Source organism: Hyla sarda, chromosome 8 (genome assembly GCF_029499605.1).
Source record: "Hyla sarda isolate aHylSar1 chromosome 8, aHylSar1.hap1, whole genome shotgun sequence".
NCBI lineage: Eukaryota > Metazoa > Chordata > Amphibia > Anura > Hylidae > Hyla > Hyla sarda.
The window spans coordinates 232,647,523-232,666,813 of record NC_079196.1 but is presented as its reverse complement, the minus strand read 5'-3'; the positions used below and the strand labels follow the sequence as shown (position 1 = coordinate 232,666,813).

General features: G+C 45.1%; 1 protein-coding gene across 1 annotated transcript in view; it reads right to left on the bottom strand.

The window, feature by feature from the left end:
• Positions 1-15,626, bottom strand: part of LOC130284947 (uncharacterized) — a 71,438-nt gene extending 55,812 nt beyond the window's left edge. The window contains exon 1 of the mRNA XM_056535931.1: positions 15,579-15,626. The gene's annotated coding sequence lies outside the window, so the exon portion shown is untranslated. The remainder of the gene's footprint in view (positions 1-15,578) is intronic.
• Positions 15,627-19,291: the final 3,665 nt, after the last annotated feature.

Sequence of the window (19,291 nt, the reverse complement as noted above, 5' to 3'; positions counted from 1 at the left end):
GATTATGGGCTGATATCACACTCCGGAACTGCTAACTAGACTAAACCCTGATGTCCCTCCTCAATGCTGGCGTTGGGGGGTGGGGCTGGGTACAGTGTTTCATATTTTCTGGTCCTGCCCTCTCCTAGTAGATTACTGGAAAAAAGCTGCACACCTACACCATCTAGTGCCATGGTCCTCACACCACGCATACAGCCACTGGATAGAACTGGAGAAGCTCTGGTTGGCTCCTATCCATCCTAATACTCTCCTCTGGTCTGCTGCGGCGTCTACTACATCTCTCTCTCCTCGGCCCTATGTCTTTCTCTAAATACGTATGGGGGTACTGCTCAGTAAAATTAAAATTTTATGTCAGACAGGAGGCTCGTATCAAAGTGCATATTCCTTCATTATTAAGCCCAATAGCAGAAAGAAATGCAATGTAAATGTAATAAATGAAAAGAAAAAAATATGCAGGTCACCTAGCAACCAGCATGCACCTCCCCAACATTCCAACCAATCATATCCAGACTTGTTCCATATTAACTGATTCCGGCTCCACCTCCTCCTCTTTCTTTCTGCTCAATAGCAGACTTCACACAGATGAGTATCAGCTCCTTATCTTTTAGGAATGTTTTGCAATTCCAGTGATTTTACCGCATTTTGAGATATATAGTTTGATTTCAAATGTTAGTTTTTCTGGGATCGGTGTAGATACTCCATATACCGGTCTTTTTTTCCCTATTTTATTAGTTTTCCATCGTTTTTTTATTGCCCTACCCCCCATTAGTATATGGTCTTTTGTCTTTCTATTATTCCTTACTGCGTTTTTCCACTTTTTCTGCACTGTTTTTCTGGCCCTGGGGTCCCCGGTTCTCTCTGGGGGCACAGGGGCTATCTTCCCTGTTATTTCCCAACTGATTTTTCTTCTTCGGCGGCACTCCGCCATTGCTTGTGACGTCTGCGCTTCTTCTCTGCCGTTCATCTCCTCCGCCATATCTGAGTCCAGCCGAGAATTTTGCTCACGCTAAAGGGGCGTGTAGCCTGGCACGGCGGGCCTCGCGAGGTTCTCCTGTATGCGGCCATTACACCAGTGACGAGAAGCGTCCCTGACAACGGCCACGTATTGCACTCCTGCCTGTTAGTGTGCCGGGCTCAGCTGCCGGCACTGACAAGAGCAGGAGGCACGGGTACTCTGTGGGAGCTCTGCTGATCAGCTGCTTGTCAGTCACCTTTAATAATATATATCTTTCAAACGTTTTATGAGTTTACAGAACACACATTTAATGTGAAACATTCCTGTGTATTTTTATCTCCACAGCCCCTGTGTTTTGCTGCTTACACCATATCCACTGGTTTTGTGCTGTGTAATTCTGAACATGTCTGAAGATAAATTAGATATGACCCTGGGGGATGACCCCACTAATGTGCATGACACTGAGTTCATGTCCGCTGAGCAGATTCATCTCCTGGTAAACAGGTCAGTACATTCAGCACTTAAGTCGCCAATGGCTACTATTAGAGATGAGCGAATCGAAGTTGACGAACCCGAATTCGTTACGAATTTCATGAGAAATTTGATTTGCAGCGAATGCGAATATCGCCGCGATTCGATTGCGCAAATCACTTAATTAAACTCCATTTTACAGCATTCCAGGCTATTGGAGACCTAAGATGGCGGATCCACATGTGAGTAAATGGGGCAGGTATTATGGGAGGGCGGGAAACAGCGGCCGGAATGATTGTAGGCTGGCTTACCCTGAATCACATGTGAGATGCATCCTATCAGTGTTCACTGACCCCTGTGATGTCACAGCCCCTATATAATCGGCGGCCATCTTGCCTCTCTTCATTTCATCTATGCAGTCAGATGGAGAGGACGGGACTGTGTGTGTGTGAATAGCTCATACCACAGCGTTACACTGCAACTGCTAGTCACATCAGCATTAGGGAAAGGCAGGAGTGCAGAGTGCTGTGCTGTTACTCTGAGAAGGATCATTGATTGCTAAACCTCCTATTCACGTTATTGAGCATTGCAGCAGAGAGGGGCAGATAGCTGTCAGCTGCCTCATACAGATCTCCAAGCTGCCTCAACTTTATCAACCATCTCATCTCCTCATTTTTCAGCCCAATTGAGTTTATTTTTATTTGCTCCACAAATCTTCTGCTGCTCAGAATTGTGTGACAGAGTGCAATTTAGGGTTTAATCCCTGGATTTTTTTTTTTTTTTTTGTGGTGCTGCACTGTTGGGTCCTGCTGCTGTTCAGAAATATGTCATTGTTCAGTGGACTGTAGTGCATTTGTACCATTTTGTACCTGTTAATCTGTCAAGGGGCTGGCTACATACTGTGCAAGTCCAAACAATACTTTTCACCGGCTGTTTTTTTTTTTTTAATACTTTTTTCTGCATATAGTTACGCATATATAACTGCACTAATCAGTGCATACCGCATAGGTACATCCAAGTATTGTACCATCTAGTACCTGTTAAGCTGTCAAGGTGCTCCATACCGTCAAAGTCCAAACCATAGTATCCACCGGCTGAGTTTTTTCTGCGTATAGTTAGGCATATTACTGCCCTCATCAGTGCATACCGCATACGTACATCCAAGTATTGTACCATCTAGTACCTGTTAATCTGTCAAGGGCCTACATACTGTGAAAGGACAGCCGTAAGTAATCACCTACTGCTGTTCTAGACAAATACTGTTTAAAGAGTAGTGTAGTGTATTTTAATACCCTCATAAACGCACTAAGTATGTCAGGCAGAGAAGTGCCAGGACGTGCACAGAGGAGTGGCAGAGGCCTAAATACTTCAGGCAGAGTTGGCAGCAGACTAGGGGCGAGTGGCAGCAGGAGTCGCAGTGAGAGGCCTGAGCTCCCGTTATCAGCCAGCGGTCGTGTCTCCACCAACAACCCATCTGCCATCGTCGATTGGTTAACGCGCTCATCCACATCATCACAAGTGACATCTGACACCCCCAGTCAACAGTCGGTGGGTTCCTCAGACACAACCCTCAGTTGGCATGGCCCGGGAGCAGTCCGTGTCCTCCCATTGCCTTTGTCCTATGCTGTTCCCTCTCCTAAAGAAGTATCTTATGCTGTGGGTTCAGCTCCACTATTTACTGAGGACGATCTAATAGAGGACAGTCAGCAGCTACTGCCCAGCCAAGAAGGGGAGGAGACATGCGCCGCTTGCTCCGCTAGGCGGCCAAGTAGTGATGCGGAGAGTGACGTGGGAGGCAGTGTTCAGGGTCCTGAAGCAGACACTGTTGGGGAACCTGAGGAGGATATCAGTGACGTGCACACAACTGTTGATGATGATGAAGCCGATCGCAATTGGGATCCGGGTGCAGAAGGGGCTTCATCAACATCAGGAGAAGAGAGTTGCAGGTTGCCCTTGAGACAGCAAGGCGGTAGCACGGTTGGCAGTCAGCGTGGTGGCAGTAGTGGAAATTCAGGAGCCAAATGTGCCTGGGGGAGACCACCTGCTTTGCGGCAGCCTACCTTTCCGGGAGGTAGTGGAAGAGGGGTTCCTGGAGACGGCACCAGTAGCAGTCCATTAGTGCGGACTGCGGGTGGGAAAATCAGCTACTCGGCGGTGTGGAAGTTTTTCATAAGGCATCCGGAGGAGCTTCACGTAGCCACATGCAAGATCTGTCGGCAGAAGGTGAAGCGTGGCCAGGGTCCCAATCTCGGCACCACGGCCCTGCGTCAACACATGCTTCGCCACCATAAAGCGGCCTGGGAGAACCGTGGCTCCGATGTAGTGGTCCAGCCTGCTGCATCACCCAGTGGCCATCCGCTCCCTCCTTCATCCAGCCAAGGCTCCACCACCTCAGCCGAAGGGAGCTGTGTGTCAAACCCTCCTTCTGTCGCTCCTGCTTCTCCCACTTTTAGTCAGCCATTCCGCCAACAATCCATCGGCGAAGCCATGTCCAAGAGACAACAGTATGCGGCCACTCATCAAACGGCGCAGAAGTTGAATGTGCTCCTGTCCAAGTTGCTGGTGTTGCAGTCCCTCCCTTTTCAAGTGGTGGACTCTGCACCTTTCAGAGAATTGATGGCTTGTGCCGAGCCGAGGTGGAGAGTCCCAAGCCGTCATTTCTTTGCGAAGAAGGCAGTACCAGCCCTGCATAAGTTTGTACAAGAGAAGGTGGGCCAGTCCTTGAGCCTGTCGGTGTGTTCAAAAGTGCATGGCAGCGCCAACGTGTGGAGCTGTACCTACTTGCAGGGACAATACTAGTCTTTTACGGCTCACTGGGTAAATGTGGTTCCTGCACAGCCACAACAGCAACTTGGACAGGTCACACCGCTTCCTCCTCCACGCTCTGACTCCCAGGCAGTTGGTCCTTTTACAGTGTGCGACGCCGCCTCCTCATCCTCCACCGTGTCCTCAGCCTCCACTGCACGTCCAAATCTTGGTGGCCCTTCATCGTACCACGTGTGTAGGGCACGGCGGTGTCAAGCTGTTCTTCACATGGTTTGCCTTGGCGAACGGAGTCACACAGGGGAGGAACTGCTAAAGTTCATTCGTAAAGAAATCCGAGTATGGCTTACTCCACAAAATCTGGAAATGGGAACCATGGTAACCGACAACGGGAAGAACATCGTGTCCGCGCTGCGACAAGGAAGTGTGAAACATGCGCCCTGCATGGCACACGTGTTGAATCTGGTTGTCAAGCACTTCCTCAAGTCTTCCCCCCCTTTGCAAAACATCCTGAAAATGGCAAAGAAATTGTGCATGCACTTCAGCCACTCGTACACCGCCAAGCACACCTTCCTTTAGCTGCAGCGTCAGAACGGTATCCCACAACATAGTCTTATTTGTGACGTTGCCACACGTTAGAATTCCACCCTCCAAATGTTGGACAGACTATACGAACAAAGAAAAGCCATCACCTATTTCTTGATGATCCAAACAGATAGGAGTACTCCCCTGTGTAACTTCAATGTGAACCAGTGGCACCTCATACGTGACACCTGCCGTTTGCTGAGGCCCTTGTGAGGCACCTGGATTACGCCATGAATGGCGTAATTCCACTCCTACATTTCCTACAACAAATGATTGAAACCATGGCTGGTCATGGCAATGGAGATGTTGCGCCTACATCTCAAGGCTACATGAGCTCTGTGGGGGCTGAACTGGAGGAGGAGGATGATGAGGGGCAGAGCGGAGCACAGTTTAGGTTGGATGAGATGGCCGGTGTTTCTAGTCTTCGGACTGGAGAGGAGGAGCAGGAGCAGCCGGAGGAGCTGGAGAGTTATGAGGAAGTTTAAACAGAGGACCCAGACACACCGTGGCAGTATGCAGTGGAGATGGAGGCAGGTAGTCCCTACGAGTAACTGGCGCAAATGGCATGATGCATCCTCAGTTGCTTGCGTCTTGAGCCCTGAATTGTCAAAATTCGGCAGCGGGATGACTTCTGGATCTCCACCTTATTAGACCCTCGCTACCGTCCCAAAATGGGGGCCTTTTTTACACCCACTGAGAGGGAGGACAAACTGACCTACTACAGAGAGATTCTACGTACTCAGTTGGTTGATGCCTATCGGCCACATGGTCTATCCACTCGCAGATCTGACTCGGGGGGCCCTCTGCGCTCACCTTCCACTGCCATGGCTGCTGGGGAGGGGAGTGGTGGGAGGAGCAGTACCAGCTCAATCCGCAGCAGCCTGAGTCTACAGTCGCTGATGAGTAGCTGTCTTCACCCGCATAGTGAAGCAACTCACCAGCAGCAGGTAGACATGGAGCAGGACCTGAACCAGCAGGTGATGGCATACCTTGACATGGCCATGCCAACAACCATTGAAGATCCGCTGGACTTCTGGGCAGCCAAACTTGATTTATGGCCGCAACTAGCAGAGTTTTCCCTGGAAAAGCTGTCCTGCCTGGCCAGTAGTGTGCCATCAGAGCGGGTGTTTAGTGCGGCCGGGGCCATAGTCACCCCAAGGCGAACTCGTCTGTCCACTAAAAATGTGGAAAGACTGATATTTGTCAAGATGAATCAGGGATGGATCAGCCAGGATTTCCAGCCACCAATATCAGATGGCTCGGAGTAGATTGACCATGCTCCTACAACAAAAATTTCTCAATTATGGTTGGTTATGCAACCCTCTGGGGCAGACCTGGGCATTGTATGGCCCGCTTGCCATATACGGCCCTTTGATTGGCCCTGACCGGCCCGCGCTGACTAGGAGACAACTATGTTGCCTAATCTGGGGGACATCTATGCTGCCTAAACTGGGGGACAACTATGCTACTAATCTGGGGGACAACTATGCTCCTAATCTGGGGGACAACTACGCGCCTAATCTGGGGGACATCTATGCTGCCTAATCTGTGGGACATCTATGCTGCCTAATCTGGGGGACAAGTATGCTCCTAATCTGGGGGACATCTATGCTGCCTAATCTGTGGGGCATCTATGCTGCCTAATTTGGGGGACTAGTATGCTCCTAATCTGGGGGACATCTATGCTGCCTAATCTGGGGGACATCTATGCTGCCTAATCTGGGGGACAACTATACTCCTAATCTAGGGGACAATTATGCTCCTAATCTGGGGGACATCTATGCTGCCTAATCTGGGGAACAAGTATGCTCCTAATCTGGGGGACATCTATGCTGCCTAATCTGGGGAACAAGTATGCTCCTAATCTGGGGGACAACTATGTTCCTAATCTGGGGGACAACTATGCTGCCTTATCTCGGGGACAACTATGCTCCTAATCTGGGGGACAGCTATGCTCCTAATGTGGGGGACAACTATGCTCCTAATATGGGAGAAACTGATGCTTCTGGCCTTGGGCCTATAATTTTTTGAAGTTTAGCAGTAGCTTAATACATGCACATCTGACCACTGTCACTTTAAACATTATTAACTCTGGAATGCTTTTAGTTATCATTCTGATTCCGAGATTGTTTTTTCGTGACATATTCTACTTTAACTTAGTGGTAAAAAAAAAATTGGTAACTTGCATCCTTTCTTGGTGAAAAATCCCAAAATTTGATGAAAAATTTGAAAATTTTGCATTTTTCTAACTTTGAAGCTCTCTGCTTGTAATGAAAATGGATATTCCAAATATTATTTTATTTTATTCACATATACATTATGTCTACTTTATATTTGCATCATAAAATTGACGAGTTTTTACTTTTGGAAGACACCAGAGGGCTTCAAAGTTCAGCAGCAATTTTCCAATTTTTCACAAAATTTCCAAAATCACAATTTTTCAGGGACCAGTTCAGGTTTGAAGTGGATTTGAAGGGTCTTCATCTTAGAAATACCCCACAAATGACCCCATTATAAAAACTGCACCCCCCAAAGTATTCAAAATGACATTCAGTCAGCATTTTAACCCTTTAGGTATTTCACAGGAATAGCAGCAAAGTGAAGGAGAAAATTCACAATCTTCATTTTTTACACTCGCATGTTCTTGTAGACCCAATTTTTTAATTTTTACAAAGGGTAAAAGGAGAAAATGTAAACTTATATTTGTAGCCCAATTTCTCTCGAGTAAGGACATACCTCATATGTCTATTTAAAGTGTTCGGCGGGCACAGTAGAGGGCTCAGAAGGGAAGGAGCGACAAGGGGATTTTGGAGCGTACGTTTTTCTGAAATGGTTTTTGGGGGGCATGTTGCATTTAGGAAGCCCCTATGGTGCCAGAACAGCAAAGAAAAACCCACATGGTATACCATTTTGGAAACTAGACCCCTTGAGGAACATAACAAGGAATAAAGTGAGCCTTAATACCCCACAGGTGTTTCACGACTTTTGCATATGTAAAAAATGTAAAAAAAAAATGTCAATAAAATGTGTGTTTCCCCCCAAATTTCACATTTTTTCAAGGGTTAATAGCAGAAAATACCCCCCAAAATTTGTAACCCCATCTCTTCTGAGTCTATCAGTGCATGCTGGTAGTTATAGTTATGCAACAGCTGGAGGCACTCGGGTTGGGAAACACTGAGTTAGGAAACAGACAATGTTTCCCAACCAGTGTGCCTCCTGTTGTTGCAAAACCACAACTCCCAAACATTCTCAGGCATGCTGGGAGTAGTAGTTCGGCAACATCTTTAGAGCCAGATGTTGTCGAATTACAACTCCCAGCATGCTTGAAGTTGTAGTTTGCAACATCTGGAGGACTACAGTTTGCAGACCACTAATACAGTGGTTCCCAATCTGTGCCCTTCCAGATGTTGCAAAACTACAACTCCCAGTATGCCAAAACTGTCCAGGCATGCTGGGAGTTGTAGTTCTGCAACATCTGAAGGGCCAGATGTTACAGAACTACAACTCCCAGCATGCCTGGACAGTAAGGGCATGCTGAGAATGTGTAGTTTTGCAACATCTGGAAGGGCACAGTGGTCTCCAAACTGTGGACCTCCAGATGTTGCAAAACTGCAACTCCCAGCATGCCCAGATGCCAAGGGCTGTCTGGGCATGCTGGAAGTTGTAGTATATAGGGTCCCAATACAGCAATGCATGTCGCTTTACGGCGACGTGCATTGCTGTAAAGGGCCAGACCGCGGCTGAAGATCTACTCACCTGTCGCCGCCATCTTCCTCGCCGGGATCCGGGTCTTCAGGGACGAGGTAAGTACCGGGGCCGGTCCCTAGCACTCCCCCGTCCCCCGCCGCGTCCTCCGATCTTCCTCCCGTCCTCTCCGGACTTCCAGGGGCCGGGCAGGGTGGAAGGAAGTAACTGCACCCCCCCTGCGATTGGTCGGTTAACTAACCAACGGATCGCAGGGGATCGGAGGAGGTGGCAGGGTTGCCACCTCACTCCTATGCTTTAGCATGGTCCTGGCTGTCTGTGACAGCCGGGATCATGAGAAATTACCGGGCGGTCGGGTCCCAGAGACCCGATCAGCCCGGTATCGCCGCAGATCGCAAGGGCGATTTCCCTTGCGATTTGCGTCGATCGCCGACATGGGGGGCCTACATGGCCCCCCTCGGCGTTTGCCCTGGATCCCTGCTGAAGGATTTCAGCAGGGATCCGCTTCCGATCTCCGCCGGGTGAGCGGCGGAGACCAGGAAAAGACATGACGTATGCATACGTCATGGGTCCTTAAGACCCAGGGTGTGATGACGTATGCATACGTCATGGGTCCTGAAGAGGTTAATGCAAATGTCAACATTGATCTTTAAATGTAAGGGGTTATGAAACCCTCTTGGGTACTGCGAATGACTGCTCCAGAATCATTCTGTGTCTTTCAGGAACTACTTGCCTCCCTGGTGCCTCAGGCCTTGGGCCTATAATTTTTTGAAGTTTAGCAGTAGCTAAATACATGCTTAATGCAAATGTAAACATTGATCTTTAAATTTAAGGGGTTATGAAACCCTCTTGGGTACTGCGAATGACTGCTCCAGAATCATTCTGTGTCTTTCAGGAACTACTTGCCTCCCTGGTGCCTCAGGCCTTGGGCCTATAATTTTTTGAAGTTTAGCAGTAGCTAAATACATGCTTAATGCAAATGTCAATATTGATCTTTAAATTTAAGGGGTTATGAAACCCTCTTGGGTACTGCGAATGACTGCTCCAGACTCATTCTGTGTCTTTCAGGAACTACTTGCCTCCCTGGTGCCCCAGGCCTTGGGCCTATAATTTTTTGAAGATTAGCAGTAGCTAAATACATGCTTTAATGCAAATTTCAACAATGATCGTTAAATTCTCGGCGCTCTGCCAGGGCCTTCTCCTACCCCGCCGGGGCCGATCGGAGGACCTCACCAAACCATCCAATTGTTAGTAGAGACATGCGGTGTGTACAAGGGGCAGGGACTTAATGAATCCTAGCTTATGACCCGCACTTAGTTGTGATTTTTCTTTCCTTGCAAATAGCACGTTTGGCAGTCAGTCTGGTGTGGCAGTAGTGGAAATTCAGGAGACAAACTTGCCCGGGGGAGACCACCTGCTTCGAGGCAGCTTACCTTTCAGAGAGGTAGTGGGTTACCCGCACCTGTCGGTGAAAGATAGAGAGACGCTAATCCGTTCAGTGGAGCGCTAGTGCGGCCCAGGACATCTGAGGCCATAACACACCTGTTATTGCTTGATCTCGCAATTGATTTTGCAATGTAAAGGGTTATTAAAGCCTCTTGGGTACTGCTGAGGCCTACTCCTGACTGCTCCTGGTGCAATGTATGGGGTAATTAAACACTCTTGGGTAGTGTTATTTTTATATTTACTGATATTTTTTTCAGTAATAAAATTGAATTTTGAAGAATGCTATCGGTTACACAACGGAACGCTTGTTGCGTGTGACTTTTTAATGAAAAAAAAATAAAAAATATGGACAGGGATTAACTCTGCTTAATCATTTTTGGCGAAGAAACTCCTTTGGTGATCTGATCTTTTGGATACAGATGCGCTTACACACATATGTAATAATTTTTTTTTTTTTTTAAATGTCAAACATTGTGTGGTTTATTATTTTTGAAAAGAATGTCTTTGGGTGGTCCACCGTCCTGCATTATAGAGTCTTCTGAACTGTTGGATATGCACTTGTTTTTACACAAAGGTATACATTTTAAAGAAAAATGTCACAATTTTGTTGATTTTGGGGGGGGGGGGTGGATTATGAAGCCCGGGTGACGGGTGTGTAGTGTGTACTCGTGCATCAGTCAACTCCAGTCTGTGTCCTTTAGGCAATATATGGGGGTTACTGATGCAGCAGAGGTGGGGCCTGGGTCTAGGAATTTGAATTAAAAAAAAAAAAATATTCAAAAATTGTGTGGTTCATTATTTTTGAGAAGTAAGTCTTTGGGTGGTCCACCGTCCTGCATTATAGAGTCTTCTTGTTCTTACACAAAATAAAAAAAATAAAAAATTATTATACAATTTTGTTGATTTTGGGGGGGATTGTGAAGCCCTGGTGTGTACTGGTGCATCAGCCAACTCCAGACTGTGTCCTTCAGGCAATATATGGGTTACTGATGCTGCAGAGGTGGGGCCTGGGTCTGGGAATTTCAAATTTGTGAAAAAAAAAAAATATGGGTTACTGATGCTGCAGAGGTGGGGCCTGGGTCTGGGAATTTCAAATTTGTGAAAAAAAAAAAATTGGGGGGGGAAATTAAAGTACCTAAGATTTCTCATAGGTAGCACCCGGCGGGTGTAAGTACACTGTGTGCTCGTGCATCAGCCAACTCCAGGTTGTGTCATTCAGGCAATATCTAGGTCAGTTTTTACCAACCAGTGTGCCTCCAGATGTGCCATTAGCTGGATAAAGCTCCTCCGTGTGCGAAACTAGTTGCATTTCTCTCCTCCACGTCCTCCACCTGTACCGGACTTTGACCCCCGGCTGAATAAAAATCTCCTTGTTCGCAGCACATTTAAAGTGGGTGAGTGCGTTTTTTTCCTTCTACACTTGCACCTATTATTGGACTTTTTCTGTTTAACCTGCACCCCCATTGCATGTCTGCTTACCCGATCTCCTGGAAGTACAACCACAACCAAAACTCATCTAATACATCTGGACAGTGCCATTTTCCTTTTACATTTTACTTATAAATTGATTATGGGCTGGTATCACACTCCGGAACTGCTAAAAAGACTAAACCCTGACGTCCCTCCTCAATGCTGGCGTTGTGGGGTGGGGCTGGGTACGGTGTTTCATATTTTCTGGTCCTGCTCTCCCAGTAGATTACTGGAAAAAAGTGCAGAGCCTCATTACTGACGCACTGGGAGTCTCTGTCCCTCTGGACCCTCTTTTCTACCTTCTTCACCTTTCTCACCCTTCTCTTTCTAAGAAGCCATTCAAGCTCTTCATGCATATTGCCTTGGCGGCTAAAACCCTTATTGCTAAGTGTTGGAAGAGGACCCTCCTCTGAGTCAGACCTGTTAACCTGTATTCGTGAGATCTGCTCTTTGGAATTCCTCCTTGCCTCTCTAAATTATACTATCCCCTCATTTTTTTCTGTTTGGGAACCTTAGGACCGCTTTTCTGATCACCAGCCACCTTGATTCTCCTATCTTCTCTTTCCTCTCTTTCTCCTTCCTTCCCCCCCCCCTCCTATTGGTTCCTGTGGTTTGTTAGGTGTTCGTCCTTATGGCCCTTTTTGTTCTCCCCTCCCCCCCTTTCCTCTCCCCCCCCCTGTTTGTGGCCCTCGGACCTCTCTGCTTACATTTGTGGATAAGTAGACTTATGTTAGTTTATATATTTTTGTGTTTGAGGCTATGTTTTTTCTGTCTTATTAGTACTCTGGTATTGGAGGCCATTACCTGGATTTCTATGTTTTATTAGCTTACGATGGTCCTCCCTATACTTCAGTCTACTATTCCAAACACTTTGACTGTTTTCGAGTTTCGCTCCTTTTTGCCTTTATTTGTGTATTCTTTTTCCATTATTTTGATTTGTACTTATGAAAATTTCTTTAATAAAAATGACAGTTGAAAAAAAAAAAAGAAAAATGCGCTACTGTACACTTAAAAAAACATATTGGCGTAAAACACCAGCTGGTGATGACTTTTCCCTGGCCTTTCACAGTATGTAGGCCATTGAGAGTTTAACAGTTACAAAATAGTACACTACATAGATGTAGGCATGTGGTATGCACTTATGAGGGCAGAAAAATGCACTACAGTATGCTTAAAAATATGTATTCTTGCACCACACCAGCAGTACGCAACCGTGCTGCAGTACAAAAAAGTTGTGTACAAAACCCAAAATTGCGCTCTCTCACAGACTATTAGGAATGGACTGCTGGGTATGTATTATACCGTCTACAGACTAGTATAACCAGCAGACCATTAGTTGTGGAACAAAGAGGGCAGAAAAATGCGCTACAGTACGCTTATAAAACGTATTGGAGTAAAACACCGGCCGGTGATTACTTTTCCCTGTATCTAGGACCATGACAGATTAACAGGTAAAAAATAGTACACTACTTAGATGTAGGTATGTGGTATACACTTATAAGGGCAGAAAAATGTGCTAGAGTATGCTGGGAAAAAAAACATATTTTTGCACAACACCAGCAGTTCACTACAGTGCTGCAGCACACAAAAAAGCTGTGTATTAAACCCAAAATTGCACTCTATCAAAGAGTATTAGGAATAGACTGCTGGGTATTATACCGTCAACAGACTAGTATAACCAGAAGTTGATTTGTGGAACAAAGTCACAGAATTGAGCTTAAAAAATTATTCCTGCCTCCTCTGCTATGGTTTATGAAGTTGAGGCAGCTTGTTGAAATGTATGATGTCGAAGAAAGTGACTGGGAGGTTAATGTCTGCCATAAAAATCCTTTTCAGTGAAAAAAGAACTGCTCTCGGTTCCACAAGAACGCTGATGTGACTAGGATGTGAAACGCTGCTGGAATCAGCGTTTCTGTGTAACACACACAGCGAAGTCCGTCCTATCCCTCTGCAGTGTAATGAATGAAGTGACGAGCTGGAATATGGCTGCCGATTATATAGGGCTGTGACATCACAGGGGTTACTGGCTGCTGATAGGCTACATTCTGCATGTGATTCAGGGTCATCCCGCCTTCCATTGTTCCCGCCTTCCCAAAGTTCCTTGTTCCACTTCCTGACATGTAGATCTGCCATTTTATATGCCCTGGAGCCTGGACTGTAGTAAAATGGAGTTTAATTAAGCAATTCGCGGCGATATTCGCATTCATTGCGAATCAAAATTTTCTTGAAATTCGTAATGAATTCGGGTTCGTCAACTTCGATTCGCTCATCTCTAGAAGAGATTATCCCCAGCCTGTGTGTGTGTGGGCTGATCAAAGGAGGACCTCCTGTCCATTCATACACAGGCTTTATCGTGTACCACAAAGCCCATCAAGGCTTTTAACCCCTTAAGGACTGAGGGCGTACCTGTACGCCCTAAGTCTGCTCCCTTTCTATAATGCGGGGCCACGCCGTGTCACTGCGTCATAGCGGATCATAGCGGGTCGGGCCTGACCTCCAACAACGGCCGAAATTCGTGGCTAATAACGCGTGCCACTGATCGCGGTGCCGCACGCTATTAACCCTTTCGACGCCGCGATCACCACGTCTAAAGTGAAACTAAACTGCTGCCGGTTAACTCACGGGGCTAGTTCAGGACCGCCGCGTGAAATTGTTAATAAAAAAGTTAATAAAGTTAATTTAACCCCTTCCCTAATAAAAGTTTGAATCACCCCCCTTTTCCCATATAAAAAAAAACTGTCAATAAAAATACACATATGTGGTATTGCCGCGTGCGTAAATGTCGGAATTATTAAAATATATTGTTAATTAAACAGCACGGTCAGTGGCATATGCGCAAAAAAATTCAAAAGTCCAAAAAGCGTATTTTTGGTCACTTTTTATATCATGAAAAAATGAATAAAAAGCGATCAAAAAGTCCGATCAACACAAAAATTGTACCGCTAGAAACTTCAGATCACAGTGCAAAAAATGAGCTCTCATACCGACCCGTACGCGGAAAATTTTCGTATGCAGAAAAATAAAAAAGTTATATGGGTCAGAAAATGACAATTTTAAATGTAAATATTTTCCTGCATGTAATTATGATTTTTCCAGAAGTACGACAATCAAACCTATATAAAAGGGGGTCATTTAAATCGTATGGACTTACAGAATAAAGATAAGGTGTAATTTTTACCGAAAAATGTACTGCGTAGAAACGGAAGTCCCCAAATTTAGAAAATGGTGTTTTTTCTTCTATTTTGTCGCACAATGATTTTTTTTTCCCGTTTTTAGATTTTTGGGTAAAATGACTGATGTTATTACAAAGTAGAATTGGTGGTGCAAAAAATAAGCCATCATATCAATTTTTTTTGGTGCAAAATTAAAAGGGTTATAAGTTTTTAAATGTAAGGAGGAAAAAACGAAAGTTCAAAAATGGAAAAAACCCTCAGTCCTTAAGGGGTTAAAAGGCTGATACAAAAGCAAAACACAACAAGCGGTGAATTGAGCAAAGCTGTGCTGCAGCAGACCTGTATGATAGAGATACGTGTTCAAAGTGCCCTAAATGCAGCATAGCGCTTTACTCCACAAACACTGATTCCATCTGTCTGTTTGGGACATAGTAGAGCCTTATCAGGAGGTGAATTTCACATGGATCAGCCCTGTTAATACGTTATCAGTAATTATTATATTGGTTTCAGCAAACACAGTTTACATCTGTCTGTCTGGGACATAGCAGCGCACTAAAAAGCGTCTGGATCCCACAAGCATTAGCATGGTGGCTATGCTGGGGGGAGCAAGGAGCCCAAGAAGTTCGAGAGGAGTAGAGAGGAGTGGTGTGGAGGTCGATGAGGAGTTTGATGTTAATGATAATGGGGTGTTGGAGAGGACATGGGAACCAGTTAAGAAGGAGCTGATCTGTTCAGAGCAGGAGGGTATTGCCAGTGTCAGCAAAGAAGAGCAAATCTGAGGTCGGGTAGGAAACCTGTGATACATTGGGCTGATGAGCTCAGGTGATGGAGAGGCTGCTGCATGTTCAGGTTCTGTGAAAAAACCTTCCGGAGGAGGAGGGGCACAGTCAGGTGGTGCAGTCAGGTGGCACAGTCAGGTGGCGCAGTCGGGTGGTGCAGTCGGGTGGCGCAGTCGGGTGGCGCAGTCCTTGTCCGGTATTGTGCTGTGTGGAAGTTCTTTTCTACCTTACCTGATGCTGAGAACGTGGCACTATGTTGTCTCTGCAAACAGAAAGTAAGCCGTGGCCAGGGTCTGAGTGCAGGAACTAACAGGGAGATTTATCAAAACCTGTCCAGAGGAAAAGTTGCTCAGTTGCCCATATCAACCAATCAGATCACTTCTTTCATTTTGCAGAGGCCTTGTTAAAAATGAAAGAAGAGATCTGATTGGTTGCTATGGGCAACTGGGCAACATTTCCTCTGGACAGGTTTTGATAAATCTCCCCGTTAGTCTCTACGTAGACATATGGAATATCACCATAAGGCCCCGTGAGACAGTCGAGACACCCCACAACGTGAGGAAAATGCTGCTGCTACTGATGATCCTCCAGATCCCTCCAACTGTCTAACAGCCAGGCCTCTCCCACAGGCAGCACATTAGCACATGTTGGCAAGCAAAGTAGAAAAACTGACATTCACCAATAAGAATCAGACATGGATCAGTGAGGACTTTAAACTTCCTGTGCCAGATGCCACTGATTAGACAGTACTACCACCACCCCTGCTGTATGCTGACTAGTAGTAACACCAGTCCGCCGCCTCCTGCTGCATTCTTAATACTAATGACACCAGTTCCCCACATCCTGCTGTCCGCTAGCTGATGTCAGTAGCACCAGTCCACCACCTCCCGCTGTACACTGGCTAATAACAGTCCTCCAATTCTGGAGCTAGTCCCAAAAAAAAAATCACCTTTTTAACGGCTGGGTAAATCTACGCTATCTTCTCACTTGGCAGACTAAAAAGCTCTTGCTGCTCCCAAATAGTGTTGCTCGCGAATATTCGCAATGCATATTTTATTCGCGAATATCGCATATTCGCAAATTCGCAAATTTGCGAATATTCGCAAATATAGCATTGTATATTCGCAATTACGAATATTCTTTTTTTTTTTTTTTCACATTACACATCACAGTGATCATCCCTCTCTGCTTCCAGCTTGTGTGATGTAAAGAAGGCTCTAATACTACTGTGTGAGACCGCCAGGTGAATTTTCGTATATGCTAATTTTTGCGTATGCAAAAATAAATAGCAGATATTACGAATATGCAAATTTAGCGAATATATGACGAATATTCATCCATACATTCGTGAAATATCACGAATTCGAATATGGCCTATGCCGCTCAACACTACTCCCAAAAACGGGATAATTTTTTGAATGCTTGGAAAAAGCCACTGCGGCTTCAGATACCTCCATGTGCATTTTAAGAACAGCAGGTATCTGCCAACAACCAGAGATACTTGATGCAGATTTATTATAGTGTGAATAAGCCTAAAAAATAGTGATGAGCGGCATAGGCCACATTCGAATTCGCGATATTTCGCGAATATATGGACGAATATTCGTCATATATTCGCGAAATTCGCATATTCGTTATATTCGTTTTTTTTTTGCATATGTGAAAATGTATGCTCATATGCAAATATATATGCGCATATTCGCAAATATTGAGCCCTGCCTTCTTTAATGGTATAGGGAACTAATGGGCTAGTGGAGTGGTCTCCAACCTGCGGACCTCCAGACAGCCATTGGCTGTCCGTGTATGCTGGAGTTGTAGTTTTGCAACATCAGGAGGTCCGCAGGTTGGAGACCACTGCACTAGTGCATTAACTCTTTAATTTTTTGCCCATTGAAACTCATAGGCCAATTGTGGTCTATGGGGATCTCATGGTATGTAAAACTGTAAGATAAGCAGGAGGGTCTTGGCAGGACAGTAGATGGGAGACCATGCGGTGGTTTGAGTCCCGGGGTAGGATGGAGTGTTACAGTGTTGTGGTTAAACTTTACTTTCCTGGAAAAGCTGCTGAGTTGCCCATAGCAACCAATCAGATTGCTTCTTTCATTTTTCACAAGGCCTCTGCAAAATGAAAGCAGCGATCTGATTGGTTGCTATGGGCAACTGGACAATTTTTCCTCTGGACAGGTTTTGATAAATCTCCCTCTATGGGGGAGATTCATCAAAACCAGTGTAGAGGAAGAGTGGTGCAGTTGCCCATAGCAACCAATCAGATCGCTTCTTTAATTTTTAACAAGGCCTTTGAAAAATGAAAGAAGCAATCTGATTGGTTGCTATGGGCAACTGGGAAACCTTTACTCTGCACAGGTATTGATAAATATCCCATTATGTTCCTTAACCTCCCATTCATTCATCATACCCAGCCTCACACATTACATCCAGTTTCAATTAACCCCAATACCCATATTTGGTACCCCATTAACCTAGTTCCCACAGTTCAAACACTCAGTTAATTGCCAATTGACCGTGTTCCCACAGTTCAAACACCAGGACTCGAACCACCGCACAGTCTCCCATCTACTGTCCTGCCGGGACCCTCCTGCTTATCTTACAGGTTTACATACCATGAGATCTCCATAGAACACAATGGGCCTATTGGGTTCAACAGGCAAAAAAAATCACAGAGTTAATGCACTAGTGGTCTCCAACCTGTGGATCTCCAGATGTTGCAAAACTACAACTCCCAGCATGCACGGACAGCCAACGGCTGGAGGTCCACAGGTTGGAGACCACTGCACTAGCCCATTAGTTCCCTATACCATTAAAGAAGGGAGGGCTCAACATTCGCGAATATGCGCATATGCGAAGAGCAGAGAGGGATGCAGTGATGTGTACTGTGAACAAAGAGAAAAAAACAAATATTCGTAATTGCGAATATATAGTGCTATATTCGCAATATTTGTGAATTCGCGAATATGCAATATTCGCGATTAAAATTTGAATTGCGAATATTCGTGAGCAACACTACTAAAAAATCCCCCAGCGCATTCAATAAGCAGTTAATTACCATGGGTTACCACATGTCACCATAACTGAGCCTTAAAAACACTTAAAAACTACTTGAATACATTCCTAGCCATGTCAGAGAGGGCTTCACAGCTGTCAGGCAGTGTTAGAAATGTGTTTGGGGCTTATTTTAGTGCCAGTTCGCATTAAACCAAGCCAAATCGAACGGATGATTTTGAAAGTTCACTCATCTCTAATCAACATCATAAACAATAACTCAACCACTGTCTTCCTCTTTATTGACTCTTAGATGAGGTTCACAAATGTGGAGGCTGCGTCACGGATTTTGTCTTGCGGCGAAACAAAAAGAAACTTATTTTTGGAGTGAAATAAAAAAAAAACTAAATTTTTTAACTTTTGGGGGCTTCTGTTTTGGTAAACATGACATCTTGTCTTTATTCTCTAGGTCCATACGGTTACAAGGATACCCAATTTATGTAAGTTTTATTTTATTTCTCTACTTAAATTATAGCTACATGCACCCAAAATTTGTATGTTTAAGGCTAGAATTCCAATTGTTTTTTTGTGCTGCATTTTTTGGGATTAAAAAAATGCCTGGAAAAACGCCAGTGCAATGTCCTGCATCTGGCGTTTTTTCTGGCGTTTTTTCATTTGTGTGGAAATTGCATTTTTGGCACCTTTTGGCGTTTTTTTTTTTGGTACCCAAAATTTGTTGGGTACCAAAAAAAAAAAGAGGATGTTGCAGTGATTGAAAACATTTTATTAAACGAAATACATATATTTTATTGCAAACTTTTTATTAATTTTTTTTAATAAAGTGTGTGTGTTTCACTTTTTTTCTAAATTTTTTTACATTTTTTAGGTAGTACTACTACTCCCAGCATGGAACAGACTGTTCCATGCTAGGAGGAGTAGTACCT